Source organism: Ambystoma mexicanum, chromosome 10 (genome assembly GCF_040938575.1).
Source record: "Ambystoma mexicanum isolate Mex_15411 chromosome 10, UKY_AmexF1_1, whole genome shotgun sequence".
In the NCBI taxonomy this organism is placed as follows: Eukaryota; Metazoa; Chordata; class Amphibia; order Caudata; family Ambystomatidae; genus Ambystoma; species Ambystoma mexicanum.
The window spans coordinates 924,650,834-924,665,882 of NC_090932.1; the positions used below are offsets into that span (position 1 = coordinate 924,650,834).

Here is a 15,049-nt window from a genome sequence, read left to right on the forward strand (position 1 = left end):
GGGAAAAGAGTCTTCACAACATCAGCAATCTCCCCGGTGTGCAAACGCATTTGCATGGCGTCGCAGTTGATGACGATAACATCTAGTGTTGCAAAAGTGGGTAGGTCTTCGCAAGGTGCATGCATATTGGCGAAATTGCACTTATACACAGCGTTCCACAATGCTTCACTCCTTCCAAACAAAAATTGCCATTGAAGTGTCTTTCCACGGCACAGTTGTGCAAATGTATGCCAAAGAAATACAGTCAACACAATGGGTTTCACCATATCGGCCATCCTCAGTACGCAGAGTACAATCTCCAACAGTTTCACCGCCCCTTCCTGTTAACCACCCCGACAGTACCACAGTGCCATGTCAGTTGGCCAACAGGGTGCGGTGCACCTCGTGGTACGTGCGCCTCCCAAAGTACTGCGAGGGCCGCACCCCTGCAAAGCTGGAGAACTCCTTCTTGCCTTCGCACTATCTTCTCTGCAGCGCTACCTCATTGGGTTACGCTTAAATAGGCACACATGCATCGACCAATGACATCAAAGCCGCCATCATCCAACATGCTCACTTCTGCACAACACTTCAAATGTACCGTTCCACATTTACAGCACTAGCGTTGTGCCATTCGAAAGCACGCCCACTACAAAGTTCCATAAAAGCATGCACAATTTCTCCATCCGCATAGATCCACATGGCCACCCAGGATGTGGCATGTGCAATCCTGAAAGTGCTACAGAATTGGCTATCGGGGGTGGCGGGGTAAACAATATCAAGCTCGGTAGGCAATTGTGTCTTCCAGCGTAGATGTTTGAAGGTGTTTTTTTAATTTGTTTTAAAAAAAAAGAAATCTCTTTATATGCCTTTCTGTTTCCCTGTCCTCACATTTATTACCACAATCTGGTCAATGCTTCTTGCACAGTGTAAAAGAAAAGGGCATTGCCAATGGTGCTCAATGCCATTTCTGTGGAACCACTGCATATTTTGCAAGCTCATAATCTCATAGTGGGTGGATAACATGCCAGCAGTCTGCATGAATTCATGCATAATTCTGTTTATAACACATCCTCCGACCTCTGCTGCAGACAAATTACACAGTCATGGGCCCATACTCCTCTAGGTGTTATGCATGAGAAAACGACCTTGGCAGTAGGAAAAAACCACATCACTGCTTTCAGCAACCTCTTCAAGTGATGGATTAAACGTCCACACGACATGTAACCCAAATATAGACTTCCATAGTGCAGCACCATAAAGTCAACATTTGTGAGGGATGCCACATATCTGCAAAGGTGCACCATCCCGCCGAAACTCCACCTTGACAGCCCCAGAAAGCATCCAATCCTCACAACCCGAAATTCCCAGCAACGCCTCTTTGCACACTCCACCTGTGCAGATGGCGCACAAAGGTATCACTGACGATCCGCACTGTGTGTCTCTCCATGTTGGCCAACCTCTCGACACAGTATTGGGACAAAGAGGTACCGCCCCTTCCTGTCAACCACACCCTACACACCTAGTTGCCTATTTCCCACAATTCCATTTCCGTGTCCACCATGTTCATAATGGCAGACTGTGGCACGTGCGTTTTCCCATCTACAGTGAGGGCCACAGCCCAGTAAAGCGCACACAATATGTCTTCCCTTTTCACGGGCATGTTTGCAGCACTCCCCCATTGCGTGCTGTCAAATATTTAAACACGCATGCAGCAATCGCATAAGAAACCTCTGCATTGCACACTATCATTTCTGTACAGCACTCCATATGTACCGTTACACACTCTCACTACATGTTCCGTTTCATTCCAAAGTCCCTCCACCACAAACTTCTGATGCACAATTGCAGCATCCACAAACTTCCTGAGGCGCACCCAGCACACCTTTGGCCATGCACACAACACTGCAACCCTTTCCACACCCACCACAACACTATACATGCATGCACCAATGTGGGAACCTAACAGAATGCACAAACGTCACATATGTAGCGTCACTTCTACTCAACTCCTTCACACCATGAAAAACATATTCACAAAAACGTGTCACAATTGGCACATTCCACAAACATACCACAGCCTACACCACCTCAACCCACTGCCATTCACAAACTACTGCGTCACTGGCAACCTATGCGCAACAGCTTCAATACTACAATAAATCTGCACACAGCAGAGTATCCAAGCACATATAAGGGGCACTTCAACCATACCCTCTTCCATACGCTGCATCCTGTGGCCACACTACACAACTTCTCACTGCACCATGTCCTGCCATACACCAAGTACTGCACCATGTTGCAACTATCACCACAACCATGGCACGCAGAATACACGCTTTGCTACTCACTTGTGGTGCTGTAGCATGTCTACAATGTGCTCCACACCCCTTCTCCAAAGATCACCACCATGTGCCTAATGCACTGTCAAACCTGCATTGCTGCAGTGGGTGTCCTCTTTGCACACATTCCCCACACCGTACTGCAACCATGGATGGCCACATGTCACCAACTACCACCATGCACATACGCACCACTGGCACCAACACTCCTAACCAACTTCCACACTGTAATGCATATACACAGCGTTAAATGTAAAAGTTACCATAATGTACCCACATTGCACTGCCTCCAGCACCCCTATGCCCTTTCTTTCACTTTCTACTGTTTTACGCACTTCCACTTATAAAGTATTGTCACTGGCAAGCTCACCACTAAACAGTCAGAACATTGCCCATACTCCAAACAATCTGCACACAGCACACTATCCAAAGACGCATAAGCTACCCTTCAACCATACCCTCTACCATACTAACAGTATGCAAACCGTGCACCAGTGCTCACACCATCACATACTACGGCCATACCTCTTCCATTCACAAACTATTGTATCACTGCCAACCTACCCACATACTGTTCCCAACATTGGCCCTATCCAACCAATCTGCACACACCACACTATTGAAGCACCCGTACATATAACCTTGCTGGCTGGACTAAGATCTAATCACCTTTGTTTATTCAGAAAAACAATCATTTCTCGGAGCATACCACTGCAGGCAGCTGCAACACGCTTTTGGAAGCATTATAAAGGTTAAAAAGCACAACTCCAATCCAAGGAGAAATAATTGTTTTTCAGAATAAAGAAAAGGGATTAGCTCTTAGTCCAGCCAGCAAGGTTATATATAAGCTGCTGGACACCGTTCAATCATTTAGTTTGAATATTTAAATGGGTGAAAGGTGATATATTGGCCCTGAAGAAGACCTGTGTTCTGTAAAGTCGAAACACGTGTTGGCAGGAGCATATTAATCACCATTTCAAATTAAATTTGAACATGAATAATCTGTTAACTCTCATTTGCGAAAAAATGGAAAGAATGCCGATACCTATTGATAAAATTGTATATTAAGGAGAGAATTGATCAATAGTCTATGCGCAGTGGTTGAACCAATACCTTGTCTGTTGTCAGAGTCAACAATCCATTAATGCCTTGGGTGTGCTCAAGGCCTACGCTCTTTAGTGCATGGCCTACGGCCATTCACCCAATAGTCTAGGTGTTGCACCCACCCACCACACAATAATGCCAACATACATGTCACCATATCACCAACTACAAACATTTACAAACACAGCACTGCCACAACCACTCCTACCCAACCTGCGTACCGCCATGGAGCGATGCAGGAAAACATTGCACCAGTAACCATAATATACAAACAAACCACTGTCTCCTGCACCCCTGTGCACTTTCATTCACATACTACGGCTGTACCCACTTCCACTCGCAAACTATTCTATCACTGCCAACCTACCCACATAGTTTTCTCAACATTGCCCCATATCCAACCAATCTACACACACCACACTATGGAAGCACCCTTCCCTCCCGCCCCCTCTACCGGAAGCAGAGTGACGCATGCATTGCTGCGGTGGTTGAACTAAATCCCTACACTCTTCAGTGCATGGCTGACGCCCTTCCTTCAGCAGACCCTCCACAACTTCAGGCACCCATGCATGCCACCATGTGCTCAACTACCGCTATCCTTCCACATGGCACAGTCACCCGCGCTCCCACCCAACCTATGTCATGTGCAAATCAGTCCCCTTCTGAAATTCACCTACCATCACTCACCACGGCAAGAGATCGCTGAAAAGAGGTCGCGGCAGAAGCTGTCCAGCCGTTATGACAGCTGTCCCAATCACCACACAACTAGTTGCCTGTGTACGTACCCGCGAATTGGCGCCATACGCACTAATAGTGCAGCCACTCCTCCGTGTTCTTCAACCTACTTACATATGTCACATTAACCACTTCTGACTCCCCCGCCCTTCCCCTCCCTTCTTGCCGCCAACACATGGCATATGGTATACTTCGCAGACCCTTCCGCCGCTGCACTGTCCTCTGACACACCATGGCAGTTTTTGTCAAATGACACAGAGCACGCTTCCCTCCAGTCAACCACTGGCGGCGTCCACAGTTCTCTGACAGCATGCTGCACCGCAAGCCAGGGAAATGGACCCACATATCACTAATTTTTTGAGACCTAAATTTCAGCCGTTTGCAAGAAAAGTATTGATCTGATTCTCACAAACACATGGAAGCACGTTTTCTGACCCTAGCCGCCGCACCTACCGCAAATTTGGTGCAAATCCGTTCAGCCTGTAGCCGTGCGCAAAGCTTTTCCCCTTTCAGTATATGGGGACCCTCCTATAACTTTTCACCCCTGCACAAAACCTCACCAAACTTGGCGAAAAAATTCAGAGCCGCCCATATATATATATTTTTTTTTTTGTTGCAAAGTTTGGTGAGGATTCGTCCAGGGGGAGCGAAGTTATAAGCTGGCGAAAACGTGCTCTTCCTAGGAGTTTAGCATCGTCACCAGAACTAGACGGCCGCAACGCAGGCCGTGTAATATATCAATGTTAACAATATTATCTCATCCTATCGATTTCTAAAATATATCCATATATCTCCAAAAATCTGTTGTCCAGCCCTGTGTCCCATTCATTTTTAAATGTCCTCTAGGCAGGGATAAACCATTCAGCATGCAAGTTACTTCCCAAGCAAAAAGTTGCTTGCCCTGTCCATTTCCTATGTGCGCACAGTATACCATTTCTTACTTACAAAGAGTCAATGACAATCTTATGTGGGATTTAGATCTGCAGACCGCTATGTTCTAGCTCCTCTTTCCCCAGTGGTAATTCCTGGTCAATGGTTAATATTGGATAGCCAGCAGCTACTTGTAGCTCTTATCCAATCTATCCCTGAAATGATCCATTGAAAAACACTGCTAGACCTCCTGCCAGATACGCAACTCCTCTGAAATCTGTATCTACCCTTCCCCCTGTCAAAAACCATAGAGTACATATTCAGCGAACCAGTGGACCAGTAAACCTACCTAGTGTTATACCGTTCTGGAAATGCCGAAAAGGTAAAACAGTACGGAAATAAGAGGGGCAATATTCAGTGTGACACCCATATAAATACAGGAAAGGAAAATTACAACAGCAAAATAATAAACAAAGAAAAGCACCTCAGTGCTTGACTGGAATGCTTGCGTGTCTATGATGATTCGAAGTGTGCTGGTTTAACTGTCATAAAAAACAGCGGCGAGGATCTGTTGCCTCATGGAAGAGTGGAGAGCACTGACAGATACATTTGAAGTTGATGAAAAGCGGTAAGGTTGTGTTTTTTTTTTAGCAGTTTGTAACTAGCGAAAAAGAACAGTGAGGCGGAAAATCAAAGGGAAAATACTGCAGCGTTTTGAACTATTAACTAATGCAGGCTTTTGAATTACAAATTGGAGAATGGAGACTTAGTGATAGATTTTGTATTATCGCAGAAAAGAAATAATCAATTGGTATACAAAATCTATATTTCCAACAAAGATGGGGAGAAAAATTAAAGAATTAATTTGAAATGTACAGGCTACTATTCACATGGTTGTAGAGGAAGGGTACTAACACAATGTGGGAATGCTGTACATGAAACAGACCATAACCATTTACCGGAGGGTGCAAAGGTTGAAATTAAACAACTAGCTGAATTAAAGGCACGTTCAGAGAGTGAAACGGTGAGTGGGAGCATTGTAAAGGAACTGCGTCAGAAGGTGCCATTTCACATTGCTGGTCAGATGCCAAATGTGAAACTACTGCAAAGTAGAATATGTAAAACTAGACGGCAGAAGGAAGATTGGTAACCACTGATTACATTGCAGAAAGAAAATACACACAGTAAATGTCCCGGGAGGATAGCTCAGCGGCAGCGTGCGCGTCGTGGAAGCAAGACGACACGAAGCAACAACAGGTTCGATCCCCGGGTCCGTGCTTAGAAACCTCTGGGTGTTTAAGCGCGTTATAAATACGTAACTAAGACAAAAAAAAAAACACAATTATGCAACTAAGAAAAACAAACAAAAAACAAACAATTCCTGTAACAGCGCCTCGATGCCTGCGGGCTGTGTGAGCGCTTTATAAATAAAAATAAATAAAGTAAATAAATGGGTAAAAATAACAATATACAAAAAGGAAGAGGGGGAAAAAACAGTGCCAGGATGGGAAAATATTGCCAATAATATAGTATTGCGGGTTTGGGTTTAATTTGGGGGGGGGGACAAATGGACTACAGTTAAGTATAAAGGGGTGGACGAAAAAGAGGCAAGACGGGTAGAAGTGGACCCAAAAGACTGGTACAAGTGGACCCACGGGTCCAAGGGGAGCGGAGTCTCCCCAAGTAAACTGTATTAGCAAGGCATAAGTAGGCAGAACATATGGAAAAGTGAAAAGACAGTTAAAAAGCACAAAACCATTATTGTAATTCTTAAAAAGTTCCACAGGATGGCAGTCAGACTAAAAAAATAATATATACATCGGAATGTAGATGTAACAGGTTATTAATGTGTCTTTATAAATGTATTTAGATGTTTTGTCAGCATTAAAATCACATATAACCAAAATATTACCCACCACCCCTGCAGACATTTGCTAATCTTCAGATTCCAATAGACTTACAAGTAACTGACAAGCAGGAACGATTTATATTATATGACAATGAAAAAACAAAGGATGAAGGGCAGTATTTGGAACCCACCAAGGCATAGAATACGAGAAATTCAAAAACATGGCGGGCAGATGGAACATTTAAAGTGTGCCCAAGTCCATTCATGAAGCTGTATAGCGTACATGGAGTAATTGATGATAATGTTAGTTTACGGCCGACAAAACATGATTTACAAGGAATTTTTGATGATTTCATTAGGGGTGCAGTCACCACGGAAAAGCCAGATGTGATAATTACAGGTGATGAAAGTGATTAAATAAACCAGTCCAACGACATCAATTCAGGTTGTTTTTTCCATTTCACTAGAGCTATGTGGAGAAAATTGGAAGAAAAAAAACGGATTACAAACTAGATATGCAACTGACAAAGAATTCAAATTCACTGTGCAATTGTTTGCTTTGGCCTTTGTTCCAACAAATCAAGTGGATCATTATTATGAAATACTAACCCAAAGCAGCTATTACTTTCACAACGAACACGTTTTGGAACCAATTTTGGATTACTTTCACAGCACTTGGATAGGACAGTTAACCAGAAGTGGCAGTAGACGTAGGCAAAGGTTCGAAAAAGAAATGTGGGATTGTTTTTTAAGGCAAGTGTGAAAGGAACACCAAAGACAAATAACATAGTAGAGGGATGGCACGACAGTCTATGCCATTCGTTCGGTACACTGAACCCTACACTATGGGGTTTTATGAAAGAGAACAATCTTTCCAAGGACTTCAAATTGCCCAAGCAATTGCAATAGAGAAAACCAAGCGTTTTGCAAAGAAAATTCAGGGATGCAGCATAAAGACGAAAGGAATGTGTACAGAATTATGGAAAAGTTGCCAAGTTAACCTACTTGGAAAGCCTTGCATTTAACATAAAATGCCGAAATGATAATCTAGACATGCATTTAAATACAGTTGCATTGGTTTTAAAACTAGAGAAACCCTGGTTTGATTTTGAAAATGGGCAAAAAGGGGTACATTTACGAGTCCAGAAGTTCCAAGAAAAACCGAGATTGAAAAAAAGTCCTTCATCCAAGATGAAATCCACATGTCCAAGGCTGAGAAGGGGGAAAAACACATCCTAGCCAAGCCGAACCAAGGTGCAAAGCATTGCCAAAATATACAAACCAAGTAATCCATGCAAACAAAAAATCCATCCAAGGGCCCTAAATCAATCCATCCATCCATGCTTCCATTCATCCAAAATCTATGAACCGGAGAAAAATCCGTCTGAAAACGAGTAATACATGATATGGCATTTATAACGCGCCTATACACAAGTGTTTCAAGGTGCGAGGGAGGGGGAACATGGGAAGACGGACAACGAACTTACTAGGCCCAGGGTCATTCAGATCGCGCAAGTGCATGGGAAGGGGGAAAGGGAAAAGTGCGAGGGGGAAGGGAGATGGGAAAGTGCGGTACATGGGATAGTAGAATAATAAGATGGTAAACGGCCAGATGGTGCCAAGTGCAAGGTAAGTGCAAACCAAGTGCTGGATGGGGGACTGTAGGGATACAGAAAACAGTCCCCAGGTGCAAGGGTTGCCAAGGAGGCAGTGCAGTTGTGCAACTGACAGGGCCTGGGCCCGAGATCAGAAGGGTGGCCAGGTAACAAGTGCACTATCAGCCAGGAATTCAGCAGGGGAGAGGGGGAGAGAAAGCAGAAGCAAAGAGGAAGGTTTTGGGGTGCTTCCGGGACCGGAGATGGTTCTCCTCGAGTTTAGGGAGGCAGGAAGGCTGTTCCAGAGGGAGGCCAATAACCCATCACATCTAAAAAAAAAAGAAGGAAAAATAAGGAAAACGCCCAAGCTGTAGAGTGAAATCCATCCAAAGTCTGAGTGAGAATAAATCCATCCAAAAATGAGAAATCATAATGAAACGCATCGTAAAAAGTAGGAACAATGAGAAAAAACAATATCCAGCGAGTAATCTCTGAGCTAGTGAAAGAAAATATGAAGATTGAAGAATCCCAAATCAAACGCTTTCCAGAAAGTGAAAAAACATGACAAAAAAGGGAAAAATCCAATGCGAAAAGAATCCAGCCAAGGGTTTGAGCATGGCGCAAATCTATCCAAAAACCACACATCCAGGTCCAAAGCATAACAAATTGTGAAAATAAAAGAATTCCAGAGGGAAATACTTCTGCAAAAAAATTAAAACATTCGGAAAGGAGAAAAATCCATCCGACTTGACCCGAATGAAGCACCGGAACAATGAATTTGGAAAATGGCAGAGAATATTAACCAGAAATGGAAACCTGAGCAAATGCCTGCAGTGGCTAAGTAAAGAACTGCATTGAATTTACTCGGTGCGAGGACCTCCTTTGGTGGAAAATGAGAACTACAAATAATTTTGAAATTAAATACATTATAAGAACACAATTTTATTTAAAATTGTATTTTAATTATACTATATGTTTAGTTACATTGTCGATTAAATAGTTTTTAAATATTAAAGTTTTCAGTATTATTTCACCTCTAATATTGCATAAATAAATAGAGATTACAATTTCAAACATTATAAGGGCAGTGGCTCCATTCTTTCATCCATCCCAGAGTTCAGAAATACCGATTTTTACAGGCCACAACTGAACGGTTATCGTAAATGTGCTCATGGCTGCAGAACATGAACCATGGGGTGGCTCTTTGTAACATATCACTTGCCTGGTAAATAGGAAAGTGAGCCTCTAGAACAGAATGGTGATGTGATCTGAAAAGCTAAATCTTATTCATATAGTTGAATGGGGCTTAGCCACTGATTGCATCCTTATTGGTTGTGCTAAGGGAAAATTAACACTGAAGTTGAGAAATGACGAACTGAAAAAGTCCCATTCTGAAAATTCTATTTTGATCTTTCCACTTTATCACCTGCCTTGCATAACTGGATTACGTCGTAATTCCCACCTAAAAGGAGCATTAATCATTTAAAATGTCTCCAATCCTTCCCACCGTCGCTACATGGAGGTCAGTTCCAACTATAAAGCCTCGATCCTCACCCTTTTTCTTAGTTTGCCTCTTAACAGTGTCAGTTTCCCTCACCCCATGTCAAGCAAATCAACATGTGCCCCTACAAGACTTGCTAAAAAATATTCTGTTCTGTTCCACTTCATCCTTTAGTAAAATCAAGGACTGTTGTCCAATTTAAGGCTTTGTTTAGCAGTTAGGGTATTGTATATAAACACTGAAACCCCTCCCCCACCCTTCTTAAGTGTGACTGTGCCCTGCTTCCTTGCTGTAAGGCAATTACCCCTTGCCTGTATGTTTTCCATGCCTCCACTCCAGACCCCAACCTTCCAGGTAAGGTTTTTGCCACCCATATACTTAACTTTTAAAAAATGACTTTTTTCTCTATTGGGTTTGTTCTATTAAGCATGGCCACCACAATTCAGGATGCTTGTCCAGTCATACCAGTTTATAGACCCTGAGATTTCCTCCCTGTCAAGGTTTTAGCAAGGAATAAGAACAGGCCATTGTTCACGGTATACACATTAACTTTTATTTAGATGTCTCACAGCTTCTTCGAGGTTTGATTGTATACTTTATGGCCCATAGAGAGGACACTGTAAACAACAATGGGCACAAAAGGGGAGGGCAGGGCTGATTTCCTAGCTTCTCCCCCGACCCCCCAGGTTTTTCAACTTTCCCCAGAGTCTGGGGTTTGGCTCGATAGTCTCTCCCAATGTTCCTTAGCAATATTGTGTCACGAGAGACCGGGACTTGCTTCTGTGGCCTCTCACACTGTTCTTTACAAATAGTCTGTCACAAAAGACCGGAACTTGATATTCATGGCTTCTTGTAATGTTTGTAACCAAATGGTTGTCACGGTAGACCAGGGCGTGTTTTAAGGCCTCTCGCAATGTTTGTGAGAAAGTAATGTCACGGGAGACCGAGGCTTGCTTGATGGTCCCTCACCTGGATTGCTTGCAATAACTGGTCAAGGGAGACCGGGGCTTCCTCTGTATGCCCTTGTAAAGCTTCTTGTGCGTGGACTGCATCTCTTCTGGCTTCAGCACATGTAACTGGTGCCTTCAACATGGGCTAACAACTTGCGGCTTCTTCTATGGCTGTTCTCTTCTCGTTTCCTCCCGTCGCCGGGACTCGCTCTCTTCTCTCTGGCGTCTCAGAACACCCACACCAGTGGCTCTTCCTCTGCCTCAAAATCCTCTTGAGGGGAATAACCAACATTTGTTTGACTCCAACAGGTTCTTTTCTTTTTTTCAGTGTTAGACTTCCTGGGTCCCCCCCTGACCCATCAATCATCCATTAACCCTTCCTCTGTTCGCGCTTAGCGTGCTGTGCTGCCTTTGCCCTTCTCTTCACACTCCCCCCACATAAGAGTGAATGTGCCCCCACCTCTTTGCTGTAAATCCTCTGTTGCTTGTGTAGACAATCCCTGCACACCTTTTCTCGAAAGTGCAGTTATGCTTACTATACAAGGGGGAGTTTCTGGTCGGGTGGGCACAGCTCAATTTTATGTATTTTCAATAATAGTTCATAGGTGTATAGCTACAGTCGCTATTTTGTTGTCTGGTTGCCAGAAAGGCCCCACTTGCACTGTGAGAATGGAGCCACACTAGAGAATTAAGGCAAGCGCAAACCAAGGATAGCCATGGTGGACCTCCACCATATGACAATATCCACCCCAATTCTAGCACTGCGATGAGATATTAAGGCTTTAGAAGCTAGAAGGATACTTACAGGTTCCTTTTGGTATTTATGCCCTCCTATAGGACAACAGGCAGAGGCAGCTGCTATAGAAGAACACCTTGTAATCGCAAGGTAGGTTATAAACCAGAAAAAACATTATCAAATAAGGCATCAACATATTAGAATGAGAAATTCTTAATCTTTATCAGTTTCCAAAGAGTAGCATTGGTCTATAACACAGACCAGAGAAGAGCCCAGCAGCGCCAGAGACCACATAAGGAAGTGCATGTAAAAGAGACAGAAGCACAAGCAGGTAAACCATGATATATGCAAATGGTACCCCAAGTAAGATTTGAAAACGATAGCCCCAACCACTTATAATACTCGGTTGATTATTTTTATAGAAATTGGTCCCTGAAGATGATCCACAAGACCGGAATGCATTGGATACCATGAAAATGCCTGTCTACAAGAATTGGAGCTTTTTTTTAAATGAAAAATCGAATTGAAGACTAGAAAAAATCATTGTTTTGTTTGAAAATGAATACTGAGAAATTGGAAAGTGTAACCAAACAAATAGCAAACCTTTATTTGATAAATGCACTCAATGTTGTTCCAGACGTCTGGGTTAGCTTAACTCCAACTTTCATTATTACTATACAAGGGGGAACACGTCCACAAGGATGCTTGGATATTATGAGGCACTTCACAATCTCTGAATGGAAAGTTGTGTTTGAGTACTGATTGGTCTGTGAGGGAGACCATCTCTAAGTAAGGTTATTTGGTTTAGTGCTTAAGGAAATTCCCTGCCCCTTATCGTGCATCTTTCTGCTAAATTGCCCAAACCATATCTATTAGCTATATAGTGATTTTAGGTGGAAGATCATTTAGAAAGGTCAAAAGGTTTTAATCGTTGTCTGGCCTTTCCTTATCTTTTAGTGCCTGATGTTCTGACCTCCTCGACCATTTCTACATGCATTAACCTTGCTTTATACCACAGAAAGAAGTTAATAACAAATGGGCAACATGTGTTGTAATCTTAATTATCTCGAAACTAGCCATACCCCTGGCGTTGCATGGGTCAGTAGCTGGCATGCACGTGGGGGTCTGCTATATAGCCTTGTGTAGGTTTGATTGTGTCCCAACTCCTTATTTTTGAAAAATCGCAAAATCTGCAAACTCCCAGAATAGCCTATATTGACAGCACAGGGCCGGACCCAGCTCCACCCCTGTGCAAGGTGAAATAGTGGGGGTTGGTCACATTTCACTATCACCAGTACACCCCAGACTGCTATGCCGATCCTGTGCCAAAATTTCAGCCCACCAACTGTTTGGGGATGCAGCCAACCCCGAACATACAAACACATGTTGACAAATATATATTTAGATTTAATATGCATTTTATATGATCATGATAAAAGCAGAAGGCCTTTGAATCTTTAGTTTTCAGTGGAGCTTCATGGTTCGCTAAGGGAAAGTTATGGTTGGTTACTGATTGCTTTGTAAGAAATATTGTTCGAATGGATTGTGTTCTTCCACGTATTCCTCATCTTGTGATAAATCGTTATCTCCAGCTTTGCTGCTTCAGAAAAAACATTTCTCGGCAGTGGGCGCTGTGCTCGAGGTCGTGGCGTCGATTGTCCCTCGACGTACTCCGTATTCTGTCGACGTCACCGATGGTATAAGTAGTTCGAGCTGCGCCCATTGCTTCAGTTCCATTTTTCCGATCGCTTCGCTATCGAACGGCGCGCTTCTATTTTCTGTGAAGAAAATGTCATCATCTTCGACACCCAGAACTGGGTTTAAAAAGTGTGCAAATTGTGGGTCTAAGATGTCGATTACCGATCCCCACCGGATTTGTCTCGGTTCCAGTCACCGAACCGACGACTGCGGCTCCTGTCAATCGATGACTGAAAAAGCTCTTCGTGAGAGGAGAGGTAAACTGTCGGTGGGGAGGGAGGCCTCAAAAAAGGTTTCGTCAAAAAAAATAAGAAGGCGACCGATTCTAAGGGATCGGATCGCCATATGCACTTGAAGAGATCTCGACCTCGCAGTAGATCGAGACATTCTTCGTCGTCATCCAAAAAAATGAAGAGGAGACATAAATCTCCCTCATCTTCTTCTTCAGAGTCGACCGAAGAAATTTGTTGTCCGACTAAATCGGATTCTCCCAGTAAGTGGGAAGAATTCCGCAAAAAGATGATGGAGGTTTTCGAGAATGCGGCCTCGACCCCCTCGAAAGAACCTCGAAAAAGCCATACCCCTAAGGTCGCTCCATTGGACGACAAAGGGAAGTCCAAGGCTACTATGGCTAAGACCAGTAGCGTCGAGGAATACAAAAAACCTCGAGTCGACGTAAAACCGTCGAAGAAACCTCGAGAGTCGAGCACCTCTCCAGTGCCGGCCAAGAAACACAAATCATCGAAGACTTTGACGACTTCGTCGACGCCCTCGACGTCGATAATTTCGACACCAAAACCACATGCGTCATCGACGCCATTATCGAAGTCATCTTCGAAAACTTCGAAGACACCCTCAAACTTCGAGGGATTTGCCATTTCCTTCGAAGCAGATGGAAGAGGAAGAAAGGAGATTCACTCCTTTGCCCAGATCAGACTTTTTCAAATCTATGTCTGCAATTTATGAAGAGTCTGCTTCAGAAGAAGAAGACGAAGTTACTCCTTTGGGAGTTACTTATGGGACAAGACAAGTTCCTGAAGAACTTATTGACCAGGAATCCAGAATGAGAGACCTGAGTGATACTCTACATTCTGCCAGTGGAGTTGACACATCCCCAGAATTAGAGTTCGCCAAACCTGATCCTGCAGAGCATGCAGATGCTGGGTACAGGGGTCTTATGACCAGGGTAGTTGAATACATGGGTTGGGGTAATACTTCACCCATTTTTTAACAAGATGACGTGACGGATATTATAGTCAAGGGACCTCAGAAGGATCCTGTTCTCCCTTTTCACAGGGCCCTTCAAAGGACTGTGGAGAAAAACTGGGAGAAACCAGAAACCATTGCTGCTGCAGACAGCACTTTTCCAAGAAAATACAGACCAGCTGGATCGGATCCTGAATATTTGAATAAACATCCGACTCCAGAGAGTTTAGTCATTCAAACAGCATCCACTTCAAAACAAACTGCTTATCCAACTATCTCTCCAGATAGAGAGGATACAAAAATTGACTCCTGGGCACGTAAAGTTTTCACGTCAGGCAGTATGGCACTTAAGTCGGCAAATGTCACCTGTACCCTAGCCAGGTTTTCGTGCCTTGAAACACTTGTGTATAGGCGCGTTACAAATGCCATATCATACCCTGTGGGACTGTATTTCGGCGCCGGCTGATTATATTCCGGAAGGCGA

At 43.6% G+C, this 15,049-nt stretch overlaps 1 protein-coding gene across 6 annotated transcripts in view; it reads left to right on the plus strand.

Moving 5' to 3' along the window:
• The window catches only part of GNB4 (G protein subunit beta 4), a 1,465,460-nt gene that overhangs the window by 706,055 nt on the left and 744,356 nt on the right, over positions 1 to 15,049 (plus strand). The window lies entirely within an intron of this gene.